Genomic DNA, 23103 nt, shown 5'->3' with positions numbered 1-23103 from the left:
AATAATTCATGAAGGGGTGGTGTGAATTGATATCTGTGAAGAATCTTTCAAAATATAATCTTTAGGGTCTGGATCCTTCTTTCATTATGCAGGTGTCTCACTGTGACTAGAAGGTTCCAGCTACACCTCTGTTAACAGAGTTCTGGGGAACTACCCTTATTTTATCGAATGAAGGATACACTGATGGTGACATTTTTTATCTTATCAGAAGGTTTTCACATAACTGAAGCATAACTGCTACCTGGCTGGCAGTGACTGCATGATGCATTGCTTTGTAAGAGAAACCTAATTTCAAAAAGGTTAAAAAGTGAAGATATGTGCAGCTGAGAATCGATGGAATGAGGTAATATTTCTGCCCCGTCACATTTACACATTTGATAAATAGCCTTTGAAGAATTGTTCCTGATAGTTTACCATTGTTAATGCAATTCGTAGTCTTCAGGTGTGTGTGTGATCAACTGGAAGGAAAAAAGGACAGGCTATCAACTCTGGATTTTCTGAAAACATCATGCAGTCGAGTTTAAATTCTCATCACTCAGGCTACAAAAGAAATTAATTGAATAAATGGGAAGATATTTCTTTAAACCTGGGAAGCAGTGCTTTCACTCTCTTATCCCTCAATTACGATGTGTAAGGTCTTGTTAGTATTTTATTGAAGATGCTTTTCTGGCTCTTTGTGTTTCATCAAACCCCAAAACAATTTCTACAATATACTAGGGCAGGTGCTGAACTGCTATTTGAGTCACTCTATGGAAATGCACGTTGTGGAGCAGCATTAACTCGCTCGAGCCCCAGGAGGACCCATCTGCACAGTTTGATTTCCTCAATCTGATGAAAAGGCATATCTGCTTGGAATGCCATCCGCTCCGTTTAAGGGCTTCTGAGCTGTTGTTCTCCAGCAGGGTTTTGTGGTCTCACTACTATTGACATTTGGGACTAGATGATTCTGTGTTAAAGGGAACTGCCCAGTGCCCTGTAGGATGTTTGGCAGAATTCCTAACCACCCGATGCCAGAGGTCCCTGTTCCTCAAAAGTGACAATCAGACATTTTGTTCCCCTGGAAACAAAATAATCTTGGTTGAGAACCATTGTTCTACGGTGCTCTTTTTCAAGCTAGAGGTGCCCTGGAAAGACAAGGGTAGGATGCTTCAAGACTTGGTTTTTATCCATATTATTATGATTATTAAATGTGAAGCCAAAGGATGAATTAGCCAGGGATTATAACAGTCATAAAAGCAGAAAAACAGATGCTTTCGGCTTATGGACTCAACATTGCAACATGAAGCTACACGATGAAATAATATCGGTTGGTGTGGGTTTGAAGACAAGAAGGATGGCATATACATCTCACCCTCTTAACACAATTTCTGTAAAGAAAAAACTAAAACTTTCAAACTGTGGGGAAACTGTCAAAAGCACACAAAATCAGCTCTACTCATGGTAGACTATGTCCTGGCCCTATATATTTTTTAAGGAAACAGTAAAAATCTGTAAATTTTTCTTAAAGAATACAACACAAAAATAAACTGTGTGGTATAATTAAATGAAAATGTTACTATAATAACACTACTCCCACCCCATTCATGTTTTCCCATCCACATGAAAATATTCGTCAGCTAAATGCTTGCCCAGAAGTGCATCTTTTTGTATACAAATGGCCTAGTCTTTAGTCACAGCCATGATTGGTTGTGGTTTCTTTTTAAAACAAATATTCTTAAAATATGTCAAAACAAAAAAAAAAACTACACTCTTATTTTGCACATACAGGAAAAAAAAATCTCCAAGAGTTTGCAAAAGAAAAGTACTGTCCCTCATACTGTTGTGTGAAAAACCAACTATGCCATCATCTGTAGCAATCATGCTCTCCTGGCACCAATGTGGAGTGGCATCCTGTTTCACATGGATCATTGCAATGGCCCATTTGCTTCCCTGTTTCCTCCTGGCCCCTAGAAGCTGATTCTCTCCACTGTAACTGAGGATCCTGTTAACATCTTGGAGATCATGCAAATTCTCTGCTCAGAGCCCTTCCTGGTTCCCTGTTAGAATGCTGAGGACCGCAGAATGGTCTGTCTGCACAGCCCCACCACTCTGGTTTCATCTTCTGTTCCTCTCCCCCTGGCTCATTCTGCCCCAGCTACATTGGCCTCCTGGGTGTTCTGAAAGCAAGCCAGCCCTATCTCAGGAATTTTGTCCCTGCTGTTTGTTTTTCCTGCATTGCTCTTCCAAGGATATGTACATGCATCACTCCCTTCATCTCCTTCAAGTCAGCTTTAATGTTACCTTTTCATTGAGGCCTCCTCTGACTATTTAAAGTTGCTCTCTCACCCCCTCCCCACTCCACCACCCTTCTCCTTCTCCTCCTCTGCCTTTTTTTTTTATCAGAACATGTATCTGTCTAACATATTAATTCCTTTTTGTTTTTTTCTATATTCTCCACTCCTCTGAAGAACAAAATTCAGTGAAGACAAAGATTTTTTTACTCTTTGATTTCTTCTTATATCACAAAGGCCTAATAAGGGCTGTTGATCTTTCTATTTATTGAATGGATCTATGATTAAACAAATAAGTAATATATATTATAATCAAAATTTTATTTTGGCATCCCTTGTCTGGTTTTGCTGATTTTCTGAGCCTGGAGCTGAAACACAACTGAAGCCTAGATGTTATCCCTGGGGGTTAATGCTTAAGGGAGTGGTCGTGAAAGGGCCCGCATGGAAGTGGCCACTCTTCGGCCCTTGTTCTTCCTCCAAGGAGGTCTACTGCCTACTAGCCACATGCCAGGGGAGGAAAGAGGAGGGAAGGCCTGAGCTGCATGAACAGTGATGTACTGGTGCGGGGAGGTTACCCTGGTGGCGAGGTCCTTGTTTTCCCAGTGTTGCCCTTTGCTAGAGACCTGGAGCTTGCCACCCTGGTGACCCTCTGTACATAGCCTATCGTCCTTGCTCTGCTCGAGTCTGCCTTACTGTCTACCACAGCTATAAATTTTGTGGGGAAATGTCAATGATTAAATTATTACAATTTGGCTTGCATTGAGTTGAGGCAAAAGGATGAATCTATATTTTATTGTTTTTAATATTTTATTTATTGAAAAACACATTATGAGAGGATGACCAGTTTATTTCATCTAAAAATGATATATTTAATATATCATAAAATGGCTTTTTAAACATTAACTTAGATAGTGACTCAAAGGATTTTCTGTCACTCATTTCAAATTTTAATTTATATTGTGTGTATTAGTCAAGGTTCTCCAGAGAAACAGAACCAAAAGGATGTATATGCATGAATGTGTGTGTATGTGTATACATATATCCCCATAGTGATATTTATATTTATGAAAAGATTTATTATAAGGAATAGTAATTGCCTCATGCAATTATGGAGGCTAAGAAGTCTCAAGCTGTAAAGTCAACAAACTAGAAACTCAGGAGAGTCAATGGTAAAAGTGTCAGTTGGAAATCCAGTAGGCTCCAGACCCAAGAAAACTGAGGTTTCAGTTCAAATCCAAAGGCAGGAAAAGATTAATGTTCTAGCTCAAGCCATCAGACAGGAGGAGGTTCCTCTTACTTGAGGAAGGGCCAGCCTTTTGGTTCCATTCAACTGACTGAGTCAGGGCCACCGCAGTTAGGGAGGGCAATCTGCTCTACTCAGACTTCATATTCAAATGTTAGTCTCATCCTCACAGGCACATGCAGAATGTTTGACCAAATATCTGGGCACCCTGTGGTCTAGTCAATTTGACACATAAAATGTACCATCACATTGTGCTCCAAGTTTTATTACAACTTCCTAAGCAGTAAAGATTATTTCTAATAATGACTCTAGAAAACAACTATATACATCTTCATTGTCTGTAAAAGTAAAAGCAATGCGCTGCTAATTATACAAAAGATAAATATTTCAAAAACTATTTGAGATGTCAAAATTATTTTTAAAAATCTCTAAAAGTATTTTTATTGAAAACCCTCTGTTTAAAGAAGAAAACAAATTCGGGGGGGGGGGGAATTATGACTACTTTAAGAGTGCATTTCTACTTCATTTTAATAATAGTATTGATGTAACATTTTATCAAATGAGGGGCTTTTGTATTAGTAAGTTTTATTTTAATTTTTTATACAGTGATTGAAAGGAAAAGAAGCATTTCAGAACTATTTTTTTAAAGATTTTTTTATTATTATTAATGTCAGAGAGAGGAAGGGAGAGGGAGAGAGAGAGATAGGAACATCAATGCTGAGAGAGTCATCATTGCATGCCCCCGGCTGGGGATTAAGCCTGCAACCGGGGCATGTGCTCTGACCGGGAATCGAACCTCGATCTCCTGGATTATAGATCAATGCTCAATCACTGAGCCACACCAGCTGGGTCAGAACTGCTTTTTAAAAGTGGTGACAGTCAAATATGTGAAAGAACATAATGGCAAAAGAGACACATTGATTGGTTGCCTCCAGCATGTGCCCGGAACAGGGCTAGGGATGGAGCCTGCGGCTGAGGTGCATGCCCCTGGGCGGAATTGAACCCGGGCCCTTCAGTCCACGGGCCGACGCTCTAACCACGAAGCAAACCGGCAAAACCGACTTATTTTCTATAAGCAAAATGAAAATCATTTTTAAAATTCATGTTTATAAAATTAAAGCCAAAATCTTAATATTGACAAATATTGTCTAACGCATGTTTTTTAAGATACCAAATTGTCTAATTAAAATTCTTAAGAGTCACAAGAAATATCTACATCAGAATGATCTAGTTAGACATTTAGACTATAATTACAATATAGCTAGATAGTATCGTTTAGGTAGTTATCTAGGAAAGCCTTTTGGGGTGAACTCTTTCTAAGGCTCTCTGAATAATCAGAAAATTTGTTGCTTTCATTACATTGCTGAACAAAGATTAAAAAGTAATGACTGATTATTGTAACATTTGCTTGGCGTGATTAATCGTGACAGATTGGAAGTTAGATATGAACTAGTTCTGAATTAAGCTTCGCTTTTCTATTTATCCATGGAAATCATTGTTTTAATTAAATGCATAACCACAGTAAATGGCAATAAGCGGTCTCAGGATCTACACGAACTATCAATTACCAGGATTTAATAAATATTAGGTACAACTAATGTTGATATTTAAAGAGGAAGAAAATTTACATTCATATTTAGGGCCTCCAGGTCTGTGATTCAAATATTTTTACTTGTTGTTAAGATGGTGCCTGCCAACAAGCTGTTCAGAATACCCATTAGAGTTATAAAGCAAGAATTTATCTTAGTTTATTAATTGAAAGTTAATGAGTAGAAAGCATGGTCTCTGTCTCATTCTCTTCCTGCTTTCTATCTCATTATAGATATCTGTCTTTTTTTCGTTTTCTTTGGGAAAAAATTTTAATGCACGTTCTGATTTATTTTCTATAAGCAAAAGATCAACACTTAGAAATGTACTTGTAACGTAGAACGACCCGTTGTTGAGCACCCCTAGACTGGAAAACGTTTTGAAGCAACCCCCCAAGAAACTCTGGCAAAGAATAGGAGTGTGTGTGAAGAAGCCGACGCCGCACGCGGGGTCTCATCCGTCCGGAGGGGTTGACACCCAGGTACACGCTCCGGGCTGACGGCGTCCTGCTTCGGACGGGTGTAGGCGATGTGCCCGCACCGCATTACGGATAAACTGGCACACTGGCACGAGCCGAGGAAAATACTAGGCCAAGGACGTGAGGGACCGAGGAAGAAACTCAAGATCTGACTGTTTTTTAAGAAATAATAAAAATTTTAAAGGATTTATATTGTGACCATTCTTTTTTTATTGAGGAAATAACATCATATGAGTCTCAGGTGTGCAATACTGTACTTCAGTATCTGGATACACTAAGTGCGCTCACCACCAAAACTCTAGTTCCCACCTGTCATCGTACATTAACTGCCTTCACCCTTTCACCCTCCCCGCACCCCCTTTCCTCTGTGGTAACCACCAATCTCTTGTCTGTACCTCTGAGCTTGTTTTCGTTTTGTTCGTTCATTTATTTCTTTGTTGTTTTATATTTTACGTATGAGTAAATCATACGGTTTTTGTCCTTTCTTCCATCTGTCATCTCACTTAGCAAAATATCCTCGAGGTCCGTCTGTGCTGTCACAAATGGCGATGTCTCGTCTTTTTCTGGCTAAGTAGTGTTCCATTGCATTTATATACCACGTTTCTGCCCATTCGCCCATCAGTGGGCACGTAGGTTGCTTTCGTGTCTCGGCATCAGAAGCAATGCTACAATGAACACAGAAGTGCGCATAGCTTTTCCAATTAGTGTTTTTATATTCTTCGGATAAATACCCAGGAGAGGAATTGCTGGATCACATGGGAGTTCTATTCTTAATTTTCTCTGAACCTCCATACTGTCGTTTATAGTGGCTGCATCACTTTACAGTCTCAGCAGCTGTGCACGGAGGTTCCCTTTTCTCCACATCCTGTCCTCGCCAACACTTGTCTTTCTGATGACACCCATTCTGACAGGTGTGAGGCGATCTCATTGTGGCGGTGACTTGCATTTCCCTAATGATTAGTGATGCTGAGTATCTTTCCCTGTGCCTGTTGGCTGTGTCCTCCTTGGGAAAATGTCTATTCAGGTCCTCTGCCTATTTTATAACCAGTTTATTTAGATATTTGTTATTCCGTTTTATGAATTCTTCATATATTTTGTTGGTTTTGTTTTTTTGGTGTTTTTTTTAATGTTTCTTTACCTTTATTGTTGACACCATTACAGATGTCCCCCTTTTAACCCCACTGATCCCCTCCACCCCACATATATCCCACCCCTAGGCCCTCCCCACACCAATGTCCACGCCCATGGGCCATGCCCATAAACATACAAGTTCCCTGATTAATCTCTCCCCACCCACACCCCCCTCCCCACCTTCCCTCTGAGATCCCTCGGTTTGTTCCAAGCTTCTATGTTACTGGATCCACTTTGTTCATCAGTTTATTTTGTTTATTATATTCCACGTATAAGCGAGATCATTTGGTACTTATCCTTCTCCGGCTGGCTCATTTCACTTAGCATAATACTCTCTAGTTCCCTCCATGCTGAGCCAAAGGCCACAAGGTCGTTCCTCTTCACAGCCACATAGTGTTCCATGGTGTAAATGTGCCACAGCTTTTTATCCACTCCTCTACTGATGGGCACTTGGGCTGTTTCCAAATCTTAGCTATTGTAAATTGCACTGCTATGAACATAGGGGTGCATAAGTTCTTTGTGATTGGTGTTTGGGGTTCCTTACAATATATTCCTAGAAATGGGATCACTGGGTCAAATGGCAGGTCAATTTTTTATCTTTTGAGGAAACTCCATACTGCTTTCATAGTGGCTGCCCCAGTCTGCCTTCCCACCAGCAGTGCCCTTTTCTCCACACCATCACCAGCACTTGTAGTTTGTTGATTTGTTGATGGAGCCATTCTGACAAGTGTGAATACCTCAGTGTGGTTTTAATTTGCATCTCTCTGATGATTAGCGACGTTGAGCATTTTTTCATATATATCTTAGCCATTTGTATGTCCTCTTTGGAGAAGTGTCTATTTAGGACCATTGCCCATTTTTTAATTGGATTGTTTGTCTTCCTTTTATTAAGTTGTATAAGTTCCTTAACTATTTTGGATATTAACCCTTTATTCGATGTGTCATTGGCAAATATGTTCTCCCATACAGTGGGCTCCCTTTTCGTTTTGTTGATGGTTTCCTTTGCTGTGCAGAAGCTTTTTATTTTGATGCAGTCCCATTTGTTTTTTTTCCCCTTAGTTTCTCTTGCCCTAGGAGATGTATCAGCAAACATTGCTATGAGAGATGTCAGGGATTTTACTGACTGTATTTTCCTCTAGGATTTTTATGGTTTCATGCCTTACATTTAAGTCTTCTATCCATTTTGAATTTACTTTTGTGTATGGTGTAAGTTGGTGGTCCAGTTTCATTTTTTTGCATGTATCTGTCCAATTTTTTCAACACCATTTATTGAAAAGACTGTCATTACTCCATTGTATGTTCTTGCCTCCTTTGTCAAATATTAATTCACCATAATGGCATGGGTCAATTTCTGGGTTCTTTGTTCTGTTCCACTGATCAATATGTCTTTTCTTGTGCCAGTACCAGGCTGTTTTGATTACAGTGGCTTTGTAGTATAACTTGATATCTGGTATTGTGATCCCTCCAACTTTGTTCCTCTTTCTCAAGATTACTATGGCTATTCGGGGTGTTTTTTGGTTCCAAATAAATTTTTGAAGTGTTTTTTCTAGATCTGTGAAATATGCTATTGGTATTTTAATAGGGATTGCATTGAATTTATAGATTGCTTTGGGTAATATGGACATTTTAATGATGTTAATTCTTCCAATCCATTAACATGGTATATTTTTCCATTTGTTTATATCTTCCTCTATTTCTTTTTTCAATGTCCTGTAGTTTTCTGAGTAAAGGTCTTTTACATCTTTGGTTAAGTTTATTCCTAGGTATCTTATTTTTTTAGTTGCAATGGTAAATGGGATTGTTTTTTTAGTTTCTGTTTCTGAGAGTTCATTATTGGTGTATAAAAATGCCATCGATTTCTGGGTGTTAATTTTGTATCCTGCTACCTTGCTGAATTCATTTATTAAATCTAGTAGTTTTCTGGTGGAGTCTTTAGGATTCTCTATGTACAGTATCATTTCATCAGCAAATAATGAGAGTTTTGTTTCCTCCTTTCCGATTTATATGCCTTTTATGTTTTCTTGTCTAATCACTGTGGCTAGGACTTCTAGTTCTATGTTGAATAAGAGTGGTGAAAGTGGACACCCCTGTCTTGTTCTTGTTCTTAGGGGAAATGGTTTTAGTTTTTGCCCATTGAGTATGATGTTGGCTGTAGGTTTATCATATATGGCCTTTATTATGTTGAGGTATGATCCCTCTATTCCCACTTTACTGAGAGTTTTTATCAAAAATGGGTGTTGGATTTTATCGAATGCTTTTTCTGCATCTATTGATATGATCATGTGATTTTTATCTTTCAATTTATTTATATGATGTATCACATTTATTGATTTGCGAATATTGTACCAGCCTTGCATCCCTGGAATAAATCCCACTTGGTCATGGTGTATGATCTTTTTAATATATTGCTGGATCCGATTTGCTAATATTTTGTTGAGGATTTTAGCATCTATGTTCATCAGGGATATTGGCCTGTAATTCTCTTTCTTTGTAGTGTCTTTATCTGGTTTTGGAATTAGGCTAATGCTGGCCTCATAAAAAGAGTTTGGAAGTGTTCCTTCCTCTTGGATTTTTTGAAATAGTTTGAGGATAGGTGTTAATTCTTCTTTGAATGTTTGGTAAAATTCCCCTATGAAGCCATCTGGGCCAGGGCTTTTGTGTGCTGGGAGCCCTTTGATTACTGCTTCAACTTCATCAGCAGTTATCAGCCTATTTAGACTTTCTGACTCTTCCTGATTGAGTTTTGAAAGGTATTTTTCTAGGAATTCATTCATTTCATCCAGGTTATCCAGCTTGGTGGCATATAGTTGTTCATAGTATTTTCTTACAATCCTTTGTATTTCTTTTGGGTCAGTTATTTCACCTCTTTCGTCTCTGATTTTGTTTATTTGGGTTCTCTCTCTTTGTTTCTTGATGATTCTGGCTAAAGGTTCATCAATCTTATCTTTTCAAAGAACCAGCTCTTGGTTTCATTGATCTTTTGTATTGTTTTTTTAGTCTCTATGTCATTTATTTCTGCTCTAATCTTTATTATTTCTTTCCTTTTACTTACTCTGGGCTTTTCTTGTCGTTTCTAAGTTTTTGAGTTTTAAAGAGTCTATTAGAAGTTTTTCTTGTTTCTTGAGGTAGGCTTGTACTGCTATAAACTTCCCTCTCAGGACTGCTTTCATTGTGTCCCATAGATTTGAAGTTGTTGTATATTCATTTTCATTTGTTTCCAGGAAGATTTTATTTCTTTCTTGATCTCTTTGGTAATCCATTCATTGTTTAAAAACATGCTTTTCAGTCTCCATGTGTTTAAATGTCTTTTAGTGTTTTTATTGTAGTTGATTTCTAGTTTCATGCCATCATGATCTGAGAAGATGCTTGATATGATTTCAGTCTTCTTGAACTTATGGAGACTTGTTTTGTGTCCTAACATGTGGTCTGTCTTTGAGAATGTCCCAAGTGCACTTGAGAAGAATGTATATTCTGCAGTTTGGGGGTAGAATGTTCTGTAAATGTCAATTAAATCTATCTGACCTAGTGTGTCATTTAGGGTCACTGTTTCCTTGTTGATTTTTTGTCTGGAAGACCTATCCAGTGAAGTCAATGGGGTGTTAAAGTTCCCGAGTATGACTGTATCGCTGTCTATTTCTCCCTTAAAGTCCTCTAGAAGTTTTTTTTATAAATTTAGGTGCTTCTATATTGGGTGCATATATGTTTATCAGGGTTATATCCTCTTGCTGGATTGATCCCTTTAGTATTATGTAATGACCTTTCTTGTCTCTCGTTATGGTCTTCATTTTTTTTTTTTAATATATCTTTATTGATTTCAGAGAGAGGAAGGGAGAGAGAGAGATAGAAACCAATGATGATAGAGTCATTGATCAGCTGCCTCCTGCACGCACCGGACTGGGGATCAAGCCCGCAACCCGGGCATGTGCCCTGACCAGGAATCGAACCCCGATTACCTGGACCCTAGGTTGATGCTCAACCGCTGAGCACGCCTGGCCGGGCTATGGTCTTCATTTTGAAATCTATTTTGTCTGATATGAGTATTGCTACCCCAGCTTTTTTTTTCATTTTCATTTGCATGGAAAAAATTTTTCCATCCCTTCACTCTCATCCTGTATGAGTCTTTTGTTCTGAGGTGGGTCTCTTGTAGACAGCATATAATTGGGTCATGCTTTCTTATCCATTCAGCCACCCTATATCTCTTTATTGGGGCATTTAATCCGTTTACATTTAAAGTTATTATTGAAAGATACTTATCTACTGACATTTTGTTTCTTTATAGCTGTTTCTCATTCTCTTTATTTCTACATCTAATTATAGCAGTCCCTTTAACATTTCCTGTGTTGCTGGTTTTGTAGTGATAAAGTCTTTTAACCTTTTTTTGTCTTGGAAGCTCTTTATTTCACCATCCAGCTTGATTGATAATCTTGCTGGATAGAGTAGTCTTGGTTTCAGATCCTTCTTTTGCATTATCTTGAATACTTCATGCCATTCTCTTCTGGCTTGTAAAGTTTCCGATGAGAAGTCAGATGATAGCCTTATGGGAGCTCCTTTGTAGGTAACAGTTTGCTTTTCTCTAGCTTCCTTTAAGATTCTCTCTTTGTCTTGGATTTTTGACATTTTAATTATGGTATGTCTGGGCATGGGCCTCTTTGGATTCTTCTTGCTTGGGGCTCTCTGTGTTTCCTTGACCAGGTTAAGGAAGTTTTCTGCCATTATTTCATCAAATAGGTTCTCTAACCCCTGCTTACTTTCAGCCTCTCTGGCACTCCTATAATACAAATATTGTTACATTTTATGCTGTTCCACAGCTCCCTTAAACTGTCCTTCTGTTTTTTAATTGTTTTTTGTGTTTGGGTCTCTGATTGAGTGATTTTTTCTACCCTGTCTTCTAATTCACTGATCCAATCTTCAGCTTCTTCTAATCTGCTATTTATTCCTTCTAATGTATTCTTTATTTCTGCTATATCATTCTTCATTTCTGACTGGTCATTTTTCATAGTTTCCAAATCTTTTTTCGTGCTGTTGAGCATCCTTGCAATCGGTATTCTAAACTCTATATCTGAGAGGTTGTTTATCTCTGTTTCATTTGGCTCTTTTTCTGGAGACTTCTCTTGTTTTCATTTGGGGCTTGTTTTTTGGTCTCCTCATTTTGGCTAAATGTTAGGTAGATCTGCTAGGATTCTCAGTCTTTTTGGAGGGTCTCTGGTACAGGCCAATGTCAAACGCAGTTTGTGACTGTCCCTGAGTACCCTGTTTGGGGCTATCAGCAACCCCAGGCTTGAGGTCTCCACTGCTGGGGCTGGATGCATTTGGACAGGACCAAGATCCACACCAAAGTCTGCTTTTCTAAGGCCAGGGTCAGGCAAAAACTCAAAGCACCCTGAGGTCTGCCTCAATCTGCAGACTTGTTAATCAGATACTCTTAATGAGCCGCAGGCTGTAGAAGCTCCACAGGGTGGGGTGGCTAGTTGTTACCAGTCTTAACAAGCCTCAGGCTGTAGCAGCTCCTCTGGGCAGGGCAAGAGGCTCTCCAGCAGCATGGGGCGTTGCTTCCCCACTCAGGCAAAAGCCGAAAGTTCCCCTCCCAAGAAAGATGTCCCCCACAGTCTGGGGGAATGACTCTCCCCACACAGCTTCAGTCCACTCCACTCCCCCTCCGCTGGAGCCCAAGGTGAGTGGCTGCACACGAAATGTTGTGCGTTGGATCTTTAAGAGGGGCCTGCATTTCCAGCTCTCTCTCCCTGGCAGACAGAAACCCGGCTGCTTTTCACAGCCAGATGTTATGTGGGCACCTTTCTCAGTTCTGCTGCTCTTGGCTGGGAAGCCCAGCCTGGGGTTTAGGCCCCAGAGTCCTCAGTGGGAACCCCCTCAGCTGAGATATCCCTCGGGACCTTCAGCTGCTGCCTGTGGGAGCCCAGCCAGCCCTCTTGTGCCTCCGGACTTCCTACCAGTCTCTATGTGGTCTCCCCTTTCCTCCTCGGTTATGAGGGTGCTCTCCAGCTCGTCTTCAGTTGGTTTTCAGGATGGTTTTCAGGATGGTTTTCAGGATGTTGTTTTCTGTTTTAGTTGTGAATCCAGTTAGTCCCAGGAGAGTGTCAGTGTAGCTCTCACGCAGTCGCCGCCATCTTGGATCTCTGAGTTCTTCATATAGTTTGGATATTAACCCTTTGTTGGAAATATCATTTGCAAATATCTTCTTCCATTTGGTTGGTTGCTTTTATGTTTTGTTGATGGTTTCTTTTGCTCTGCAGAAGCTTTTTAGTTTGATGTAGTCCCATTTGTTTATTTTTGTTTTTGTTTTCCTTGTTGGAGTCAGATCTATAAAAACATCACTAAGGCCAATATCCAGAAGCTTAGTGCCTATATTTTCCTCATGTATTTAATTGTTTCAGGTCTTACATTCAAGTCTTTAATCCATTTTGAGTTAATTTTTGTGTGTGGTATAAGATAGTGATCTAGTTTCATTCTTTTGTATGTAGCTGCCCAGTTTCCCCAGTACCCTTTATTGAAGAGATTTCCCTTTCTCCATTGTTTTTCTTGTTTCCTTTGTTATAAATTAGTTGTCCATATATGTATGGATTTATTCTAGGGCTCTCAATTCTGTTCCATTGGTCTCCGTGTGTATTTTGACTATCTTTAAATGCTGATCAACTTGACATTAAATGTAATGAATAGTTTCATATTTGTGATTATATGTATACAAATATATTAGCAAATTATTAAAAGCAATTTGCCTTCAAAACTAAATGGCAAAGTTGTAATATATCACTTCATGAAATTACTTTTGACTGGGTTTCAGACAAGCAGCTAGCATGGGACCTGATACTGGAAGTATGTTTTCCAAAATTATAGACATACAGTAACCTCCAGCATCTTGACCAGCACTATGGTCTGCACCTGCCAGATGAATCCCTCTGTACCTTGGAGGCTGGGCCCCTGTGTGGCGCACGTGCAGGGGCCTTCTTGCTTTTGGCGTGCTTTACCAGCCTCCATTTCCTGCAGCATGTGAACAACAGTGGCCTCTGCTTGGAAAAGTGAAAGTGAAATCAAGAAATGGGCTTGATTCCCAATCCACCAAAAGATAAATGAAACTGAATGGTTTGAAAATGCTTTTGTGCCACTTTGACACATTGGCTCTCAACCTTGTCATATTCCAAACCCAGTTTTTATAGCAAATATTTTATGAGACATCTTAATTCTCCTCAAAGAAATTCCGAGATACCTACGTGCACAGACTACTTAAAATATATATATAAAATGCCCAACATGTAATATAAATGCAAAACATATAAATGCCCTAGAGCATGACTATAGTAGGTGACGTAATGAAATAGTCAGACACTTGTGTCTATCCAGGGGTAGACTCGCCATAGGCTCACAGTAAATGTGGCAGCTGGAAGGGCTGACTGACACATCCGAGGGTGTTGGGAACTCAAATGCCTTGAGCACTGTTACTGCCTCATGATGTCCTCTTCCCAAACAGTGACCAACTCCTGGCAAACAAACAAAAAATACCTGAAGAAAATACAGTCTTTCCTCCATTTACATAGTACCTCCATGTCTGATATATTTGGCATATATTAAAACTATGAAAAAATGTAAAAAGTTAAATTACAGGCTTCTGTAATTTTACTCAGGTAAACTTCATGCATGTGTGAAAAACGTGCAGGATAGGAAACTATTCTGTACACTGCAGGGTGTCTGTCATCCCTGGCCCCCACTCACTAAATGTTAGTAGCACCTTCTCAGTTTTTATGGCAACCAAAGCCATCTTCAGACATTTGCAAAACACTGCCAAAGGGTGTCACCAATGCTGTTGAGAGCCACGCCTGGTTGCAGCATGACCCATGATCATCCATCACTTCTGCCCCACCCCAGTCCTGGTAAAGCCTAAACTACACCCATACTGACTTCCTGCCTACCAGAGTAATTTCTCCCAAGTCCAACATGCAAAACAGTAAAAAACTTTATTATCCCATGTAATTTTAAAAGCTAAAAGTGTAAGGTTTAGAAGAAGCAGAAAGTACTAAAAGTGAAGGACTTCTTTTTTAAATGACTATATAAAGACTCTCAGGGTTAACGGTACATCTGGTGAGTTATTGGGGAAATTCCTTGTCCTATTTTTTTACCTCCTAATATTCAACTTCCATTGAGTAATATTTATAAAATGTTTAGAATAGTCTCTGGCATGTTGTAAGTGCTATAGATAATCTTTGATAAATAACTAAACAAGTACTCCCAAAATCATCATTTTAAAACTCGAATCTGATCATATTTCTTCCTTAACCAAAAGCTCCAGTGGCTCTTTATTTTAAATTCAAATATTTTTAAGAAGCAGGCCCTTTTCTTCAAATAAAAATCTTACATGAAAATATAATATATGAAAGAGATAAAAGCAGTTTTGCTCCAATTAGAACTAGGGAGGGGGCCCAGCGCCATATCCACCCAAGCCTCTCCTTAGCAGTGTGTGAGGCAATCCCACAAAACCCCCATCTCAGGGCTCTTAGAACACTGTTTAGAAGGCACCGATGCACCGGGTTCATGACCAACTGGTGGTATGGCCCTTCAAGGCCTCCAGGCTCTGGCCCCACATCCCCTTCGTTACTGTAGACACTCTCACACTAGCATACAACCTTGTTGTTCTAGGACCAGTTCACTAAATGCCTCCAAATGGCTCCTGCTTTGGTATCTTTGATTTCACTGCTCCTTTTCCCCTGGACCCCTCTTATACCCAATCGCCCAGGTAGGTGCCTACTTGTCTTCCATCAGCTCTCGCCTCTCTGGCATGTTTTTCTTAACCAAGCTAGATAATCAGGCTCTTAATCCTTTGTGTTCCCACCCCACTTTATTCTGCCATCTATCACAGGATTCATAATGGCAGCTGGCATGGAATCATTGCCTGCAATGTACCAACAGCTTTTCTAACCCCTTTCTTGTTTTAACAAAAGTCTGCCTCATGATAACCCTATGATATAGGTACCAATAGGGTCCCCATTTTACAGCTGAGGAAACCAAGGCCCAGAAAAGCTAAACAACTTTCCCACAGTTGTTCATGACCAGGAAATAGAGGCGCCACGATCTGAATTTAGGTAGTCTGCTTGGTAGGACTCTCATGCCTTACTTTCTCCTTGACATCCTCTGTCTTCTTCCACACTGGGGACTCCTTGAAGAGTCAGTCACAACTTATTCATCTGCCTGCACCCGGTTGCTTAAGCATCAAAAGTGCTGTTGCAAGAATCAAAATGAATGCTTTCTTCACAGGCTTGACCTAGTGAGAGACTTTAACTCAGAAATTCATAAAATGTTTATTGGCCTTCCTGTAATGAGTTCTGCTTTTATTACTTTCTTATAAGCTGATAAAACTAACAATATTAGATCACAGTACAGCAACATGCAGTTGAAATGGTAATAGAAATTGAAAATATTTAACAGTAAATCCAATTAATTGATTTACAACAGTTTTCTGAACAAACTTTATGTTAATATATTAAACATGCTTATTCAGTAGGGAGTTATTTTGTGCAATATGTATTTTTCATGTTGCTATATCAAATGGGCTATTTTTCTATAGGTTATCCTAAAATAAGTAATGGGTATACTTTTATTTTCCAAAGATTGATTTTTATATTTATTGTGTCTAATTTCAACCTTTTATACCTATTCTTTTACTCACCCCCTATGAAAATTCCATATTCCAATACTGTATTCTCAATAAATGTTAGTTATTTTTAACTTTCTTATTCATCTTTGGGAGGAAGGCTGCTTTTTAAAAATAAGTGTCTCAAATTTCTGTTAGACTGTCTAAGAAACCCTTGTCACTCTTCTTATGGCAAATAGCATATATTCCTTTCTTATTTCCTCTTGATTGATAAAATGTGTTATTTGATATTGGCCTTGCTAACTCATAAACATGTGAGTTCTTTCTACTTAACAAACCGTATCAATATCTAAATTGCTTTTTTATTTTTTGCTCTTTGGTGAAACCTTGGAGCCTGGCATTTTCTAAATGCTAATTGCTTTCTTTTCTCACTGCCATAATTTATTCCAAACATACACTTTTAATGAAAGATTAGTTCTAAATAAATATTTTGTGAATGAAAAATATCATGTAAAATGCTAAGCCTTTGTTTTGGGTGTAGGGAACAGATCTATGAACATGCAACAGTGATTTAGAGCCTCCACAATGTCAGCAGCCCAGGAAGGAGGCATTTCTGCTTCTTCAGTCCATGAAGCTGGTATGCAAAAAGTTACTAGCCACAAGTCAGTGGGCTAAGATACTTTGTGTTAAAATCCAGAAATAAAATAAAGATTCCGACACACACGCACATGTGGCCCCACAATAGTGCTTCTGATGCACTCTGCCGGTGGTTTGTAGGGTGCACAGGGTGGGTGGGAAGGTCAGCTTTCTGATGATGGAATAACTGAATAATCAGGTCTCCGAAGGTCAGGTCACTGGGTGAGGATGGTTTTTTTAAAGGGGAGTTGAAGATGAAAAGCTTATTTTCTCTACTTTTCCCTTAAATTTTTAGGTAGCCCCAGATGTTTTCCCAGTATTCCCTGAGTTCACAGGTTTTGAAAGAGCTGGGTATTCATGATTCATGTGTTTTTTAGTGAGTGAAATAGAGTCTTCAAGCGGTTGAGGAATTTGTCTGAGCCAAGGCTGGGGAAAATGTCAGGGGCAGAGTTAGAGACATTTCTCACATCTTCCCTGGTTATTGGTGCAGAGTTTACCTCTTTCAAAGAACTGGAAGCATTACGACATTTTTTCCATTATACTTCTGATAAAATTAAATATATAAAGTAAAATGAAATATCATACAAGCAAGTTGCAGGTATTTGCAAAATCGTATCTAATATATAGAAATGAAGCATTTTTTTAATTTTCATCTGACAGTTTCGGTATTTAAAAATTTCTAAAACCAAATAATTGTTCTTTTACATTTATAATTGCAAGGTCATTGCTGTTGTTGTTTAACCTGAAGGCATAAACTATGACAACAAAGGCCTTGAAAGGAACCCTGCATTGTCAGAAGTGAGGTTAAGTAGGTAAGGGATGGATGGAAAATGGGGAGAAGAGGCTGGCTGGACCACACTGTGGCAAGCACCCAGCTTGGAAGAGGTTCATCGGATGTGGAACTATTAACCCAGACCGTAGCATTTCGCTTTCAAGGAATGAAGTTGCAGCCATCAGGTACACTATGTTTCCATTTGTCCCGAAAATCTGTTTCACATTGGCATTTTCTGCTGGATAAAGCAGAGAACTTGAGTGAAGCTATTTTTACCTATCCCTGTTTTAATGACCCAAATAATAATCTGTGAAACCATCCCATTGTCAGATACCTCCCAACATTCTCACTCTGGTGAATCTTGTTGACCCTCTGAGAGAAGATTCACACAGCAGCCCTTGAGCTTCACAGGAGTTTCCATAAAGGGGCTATGGTTCCAGACAAGCTTTGCAGTTTTTTAGTGGTGTGACCATGGCACATTACTTAATATTTCTGAGCATCAGTTTACTAATGTATAAAGTGAGTATAACCTTACTTACCTCATGTGATCACCATCAGGGTAAATACAAGATATGTGTGAGAGGCTTAGCACTGTACTAACATTTAAACAAGTGGTAGTTGCAAATGCTTTTCACTAAATCAACATCAGACCCACTGAGTAGTCATTTCCATGAGACCATAGAAATCTCTTTCTCAGTTTCACTGTTTACCATGCACATAATTGGTTTACATAGAAATGGATCTGGTGTTCACCAAATAACCAGTAATGATAGTTGCTGGTTTACATTAGAGTTACTCCATTTGACTGAACTTTATTAATTACAGATCATGCAGGAAATAGAGGTGAGTGCCAAAGAAATAGAAGGAATTTAAGAGGAAATGGGCAATATGTATAAGTTAGAGAATAAAATAAACACTCAAAATAAATGTAAAGCACAATCCTCCTACATGGGATAAACTATCTCAAGAACTGGGTTCTAAACCTCTGCACCGTAAGCCACAGACCGTACACATCTCACCCAGCTTGCGTGGGTGAGTCTGAGTTCCCTGATTTGTAAGACAAGGATTAGACTAAATCATCTCGCAGGTAGCATTCAGCTGTAACATTTTAGAATTGTCTTGAATTGGTGAATGTTATCAACTGAAATTGTGAAAGCAAACCCAGAGCTTTAAACATTCCTATTATTTGTAAAAAGTTCTATTAAGCAATTCTGTAATCTTTACAACTGTAATCTTTACAACTAGCAGTGCTTTCATTCTTTAATGCAAAAGCTTTCTAGAATTCAATCTGAAAGACCAGGGGTAGACCCAGGCCATTTCTCCAGAGCCAAACTGATGCCAGCCCTTAAGCAGGAAAAACATCTGGAAAGCCATCTCCTCCAGTTCACGCAGGGGCCTTCAGACTCAAGCTATTCCCTGATAGGACATACAGTATCCTAACTGTGTGACTCACTGGAGCCCCTTTTCTCTGGATTTTTCAGAATAAGAATACTGCCAGAGAACAGAGTGTTAGCAATGGCCTTGTTAGAAAAGAGAGGGATGCACTAAAGGGCCTCTGGAAGTTATTTTAAGCAAGAAAGTGCTACTTGCAGTCAGCTCCACAGTTAATTAATTAGTTTGTGTACTCTAAAACCAAGTATGGAGGGCCTACTATGTGGGAGTCACTGTGGCAATAGAAGAGCCCACTCTTCCTACCACCGAGGTGCTCGTAACACAAACACGCAAGCATGCAATTTCAGCACACTGTGGCGAGGCCCAAAACAGGAGCAAGCCTCAGATCGAAAGGTGATGCACAAACTCTTTCTTATCAGTGTAATTTGTTTTCAGAACAGTGAAAGATAGTGCTGAGCTATACTTTCTTTGGCTTGCTTTCCATTGAACCATTTCCATAAAGCGATCTTGTGAATGATGTTGAACCCGTTCCATATTCCAACAATTTCCAAATAATGAATTTTAGTTTAAAAGTCACAGCTATTTTTGCTTCTTATTTTTTCCAAGTGAAGACCAAGTTTTAAAAATTTTTTCCCTGTGAGTTCCTCTAGATGACTCCCTTCTCCCCATCCTGTGTCTACTGCCGTAGTCCTCATACTCTTTGTCTCTAACTTTGACTATTGTGCCCTCCCTGTCTCTGTGTTTGCCTAGCTCCAATTCATTGTTGTTTTTGTACCTGATATTTTAACTCAGACATTTTGAGCCAATGGAATATGCTTTAATAAAAAGACTAAAGAAAATGTTAAATTTTCAACTAATTAAAAGTTTCAAATTAAGTATGAAACTAATTCTTCATTCAAGTCCTAAATATTAGTCATCTTTGTGCATCACCCCATCCTTCATCCCATAATTGATGCCATGTTATCAAATGGTCCAGTTTGCATCGCAAAATTAAAATGCCCCCCTCCCTCCACAAGGCTAGCAGAGCACTCCTCCTAAAACACTTCACCCCTCACCCTTCTCTTTTCCTTAAAACTCTTCAGTGACTCCCGATCGCCAAAGCATAGGTTCTCAAACTTGAGCATATATGGGAATATCCTGAAGAGTTGATTTTTTTAAATGCAAAATCTCAAGGCTAACCCCCCCTGAGATTCTTTTTCAGTAGTTGTGGTGTGTAGAGCCTACAGGATCCAGTCCACCATAGCCAGGGTGCCTTCTTTTCTGGCATCTCCTCCACTTCCACCTTCCCCAATGCTTTCCCCCTGACTGTAAATTCCTTGCACATAGGAAATTATGTTCCTAGTACCTAGCAGAGTATGGCTCTTCATAATACTTTTCAAAGAAGGACGGAAGCAATATGTATACTCCGATTATTCAGCCTGATTTGATATAACTAGAAACGTGAGATTTTGACAAATATCTGAAATGAACGCATCCGGTTGGTCAAAGATTGATAGAAAACATATGGAGCATTTCAGCTCTGGTTTTGATTAACGTCTTTTTCTGGTTTTCCTTAGGGGAGAAAATTCTAATTTATGACTATTATAATTATTATGAAGATGATTTATAAACATGTAGATTTTTAGAAAAACAATTCACTTGCTTTTAATTTTCAGGCTTGTTAATTTACAAAGGCACAGATCCCCTAAATGCTTTAAGGCAGTTAGAGAAAGAATAACATTATGTTGCTCATCTGTGACGATGTATTAATATTGTCAGGCATAGTGCTTCCTTAATGTGTTTATTTTAAACGACTTTCCGAGGAAGGTGTGGGGTGATCTAGACGAATGTGAACCTCCTTCAAAGATCATAGAGCCCTGACCCTCCGCAGTCGCCACCAGTGGGATCTTGCTATCACCCACTTAGCCGGGGCGTTGAACACATTACACGCAAGCGGAGCAGTCATGTATTGAAGGGCCATGTGTGAGCCCTCACCAGGAACAGTGGGTCAAGAGACCATAGGAAGGTAAGGACAAGTTCCTTTGCTTTTGTGTTTGGGCCGCAGCAGATGGAAGATACACTAATGCAACCACACTGACGTGCACGCTCTTTCCTCTACCTGGTACATGGTCCCCTTCACACAACTATTTCTTGCTCACCCTTCAGATCTCAGCTCGGAAACTGTATTCTCCGGGACCCCTGCCTGGCTGCCATCACCTGAGTTAGCTGCCACATCTCTGTGTCTCCCAGTGCCTGTCTTCACCATAGCAACTAACGCAGTCCGGCAGACTTACACCTTTGCTGGTCGATCTCCCCATTTCACCGTGAGACAGAAATGTTACCATATTTTCCATGGTGCCCCCAGGGCCTGAAATAGATCCTATAATACAATAGGCCCGGAATAAACATTTGTCGAGGGAATCAGTGATTTGTGTGCATTTAATTCAGTACAAAGCTCTGAGTGTCACAGCCTACAAATTACATAAATTTTTATCTTGTTCCCCTTGTTTTCTTGCCTCAGAGCTCTGAGAACTGCCTGGTGCCTGATTTAATTTCAAAAGAGTCAGGAAATGTGTCAACCGGGAGGGCAGCCATCAGTGTTCAGTCCTGTCTCTGCCTCTGAAGAGCTGAGTGATCTTTTACGGATCTCTGTGTTTTTCTGTTCCTTATTTTCTCAGCTAGAAGAGAAAAATTTCCCACCCTAAATTCCAAGAGTCCAAAAAGGAAATCTTTATGTTTCAGTCAAAATCGCTATTACAATAAGTATAAGCCTTGATTGTTCCACGGTGTGGTGGAAGTTTTTGTGATGACATTTTGTAGCACTAACACAGATCCAGTGATTTTAAGTACATAGTATTTCTCCCTCTTTATTCTAAGCAGAATTTGTATGAAAGAAGAAAGAGATCACTTTGTGTCCAGTGGTGATAGCAACAGGTTGGTGTTCAGCTCGGGCAACACTGATGCCAGAGGCAGGTGGGTTGGTTAGCAGAGTTCAGGCCACCATGCGGTACCTGTGTTGCTGTCCCATCAGTTAATCGTAGCCATCCGAGGCTCATGGAAAGTACATGAACTCAGTGACAAGCATGAAATCAACATCAACCACACCACGTAAGTCAGGGTATGAGTCACTTCCTACTCTAAACTGTACAAATTAAAATGACATCACCTTACCTTAATTTCCTCTCATATAAAGGTCTCAGAATATAACAATATATTGTGCATGGAAATCCTGGTAAACTGTAAAATTATGATGTGAATATTAGTTCTAAGACAAAATTAAACCGCCACAGAACCTACCTGAAGGTCATTCATCCTATAAATGTTTATTTAGCACATAATATGTGTCAGACACAGTTCTAGGCATGGTTCTAAAAGAAGCTTATTCATTATTCTGGCTAGAGTAACAGAAAACAAACACATAGAAAAATAAAAAATAAGAAGTAGTAAAATAATATTCAGAACATCTGAGATAGCTACTTTAGCAGTGAAGCTCAGGAAAGAACTGAAACATACCATTTGGTCTGAGAGCTGTGATGATCTGAGGAAGAGCAGCCTAAGCAGATACAAAGGCCCTGAGGCAGGAATGAGCCTAATACGTTTAGGAATGGAAATAGATTGCTAGGGCTGGAACATAGAGAATGATATGCGAGAGGCCGAATATGAGCCAGAGACAGAAGCAGAGGCCAAGGGCAAAAGTTTGAGTTATTCTGTGCATTGGAACACCCTCAGAAAATTCTAAAGCAGTGTAACTATGTGTTCACGGTAGCCCCAAACTACTGCTCTTTGCACCAGTTTTACGTAACCTTCAGAGGAGAGTGCTAAGCAGACAAGCAGTCTCTCAAGCAAATTTAAACCGACTTAGACACACACTGTTTTGTTTGCTTTCTTAAACCTGTTAAATATTTTCCTCCACCTGCTTCATTTAAATGAGAAGGTCACTTTAATTTATTTATTATTGGTTTGCTTTACTGAAAACCAAAATAAGATCAGGAGTCATCCACAATAAGTCATGAATGT

General features: G+C 39.4%; 1 protein-coding gene across 2 annotated transcripts in view; it reads left to right on the top strand.

The window, feature by feature from the left end:
- B3GALT1 (beta-1,3-galactosyltransferase 1) overlaps nt 1-23103 on the top strand; it is a 448389-nt gene that overhangs the window by 286230 nt on the left and 139056 nt on the right. The window lies entirely within an intron of this gene.

This window comes from Miniopterus natalensis, chromosome 8, assembly GCF_054644295.1.
Source record: "Miniopterus natalensis isolate mMinNat1 chromosome 8, mMinNat1.hap1, whole genome shotgun sequence".
Classification (NCBI taxonomy): Eukaryota; Metazoa; Chordata; class Mammalia; order Chiroptera; family Miniopteridae; genus Miniopterus; species Miniopterus natalensis.
Note: the sequence above shows the minus strand (reverse complement) of the source record. Positions and strands in the feature narration are given on the sequence as shown.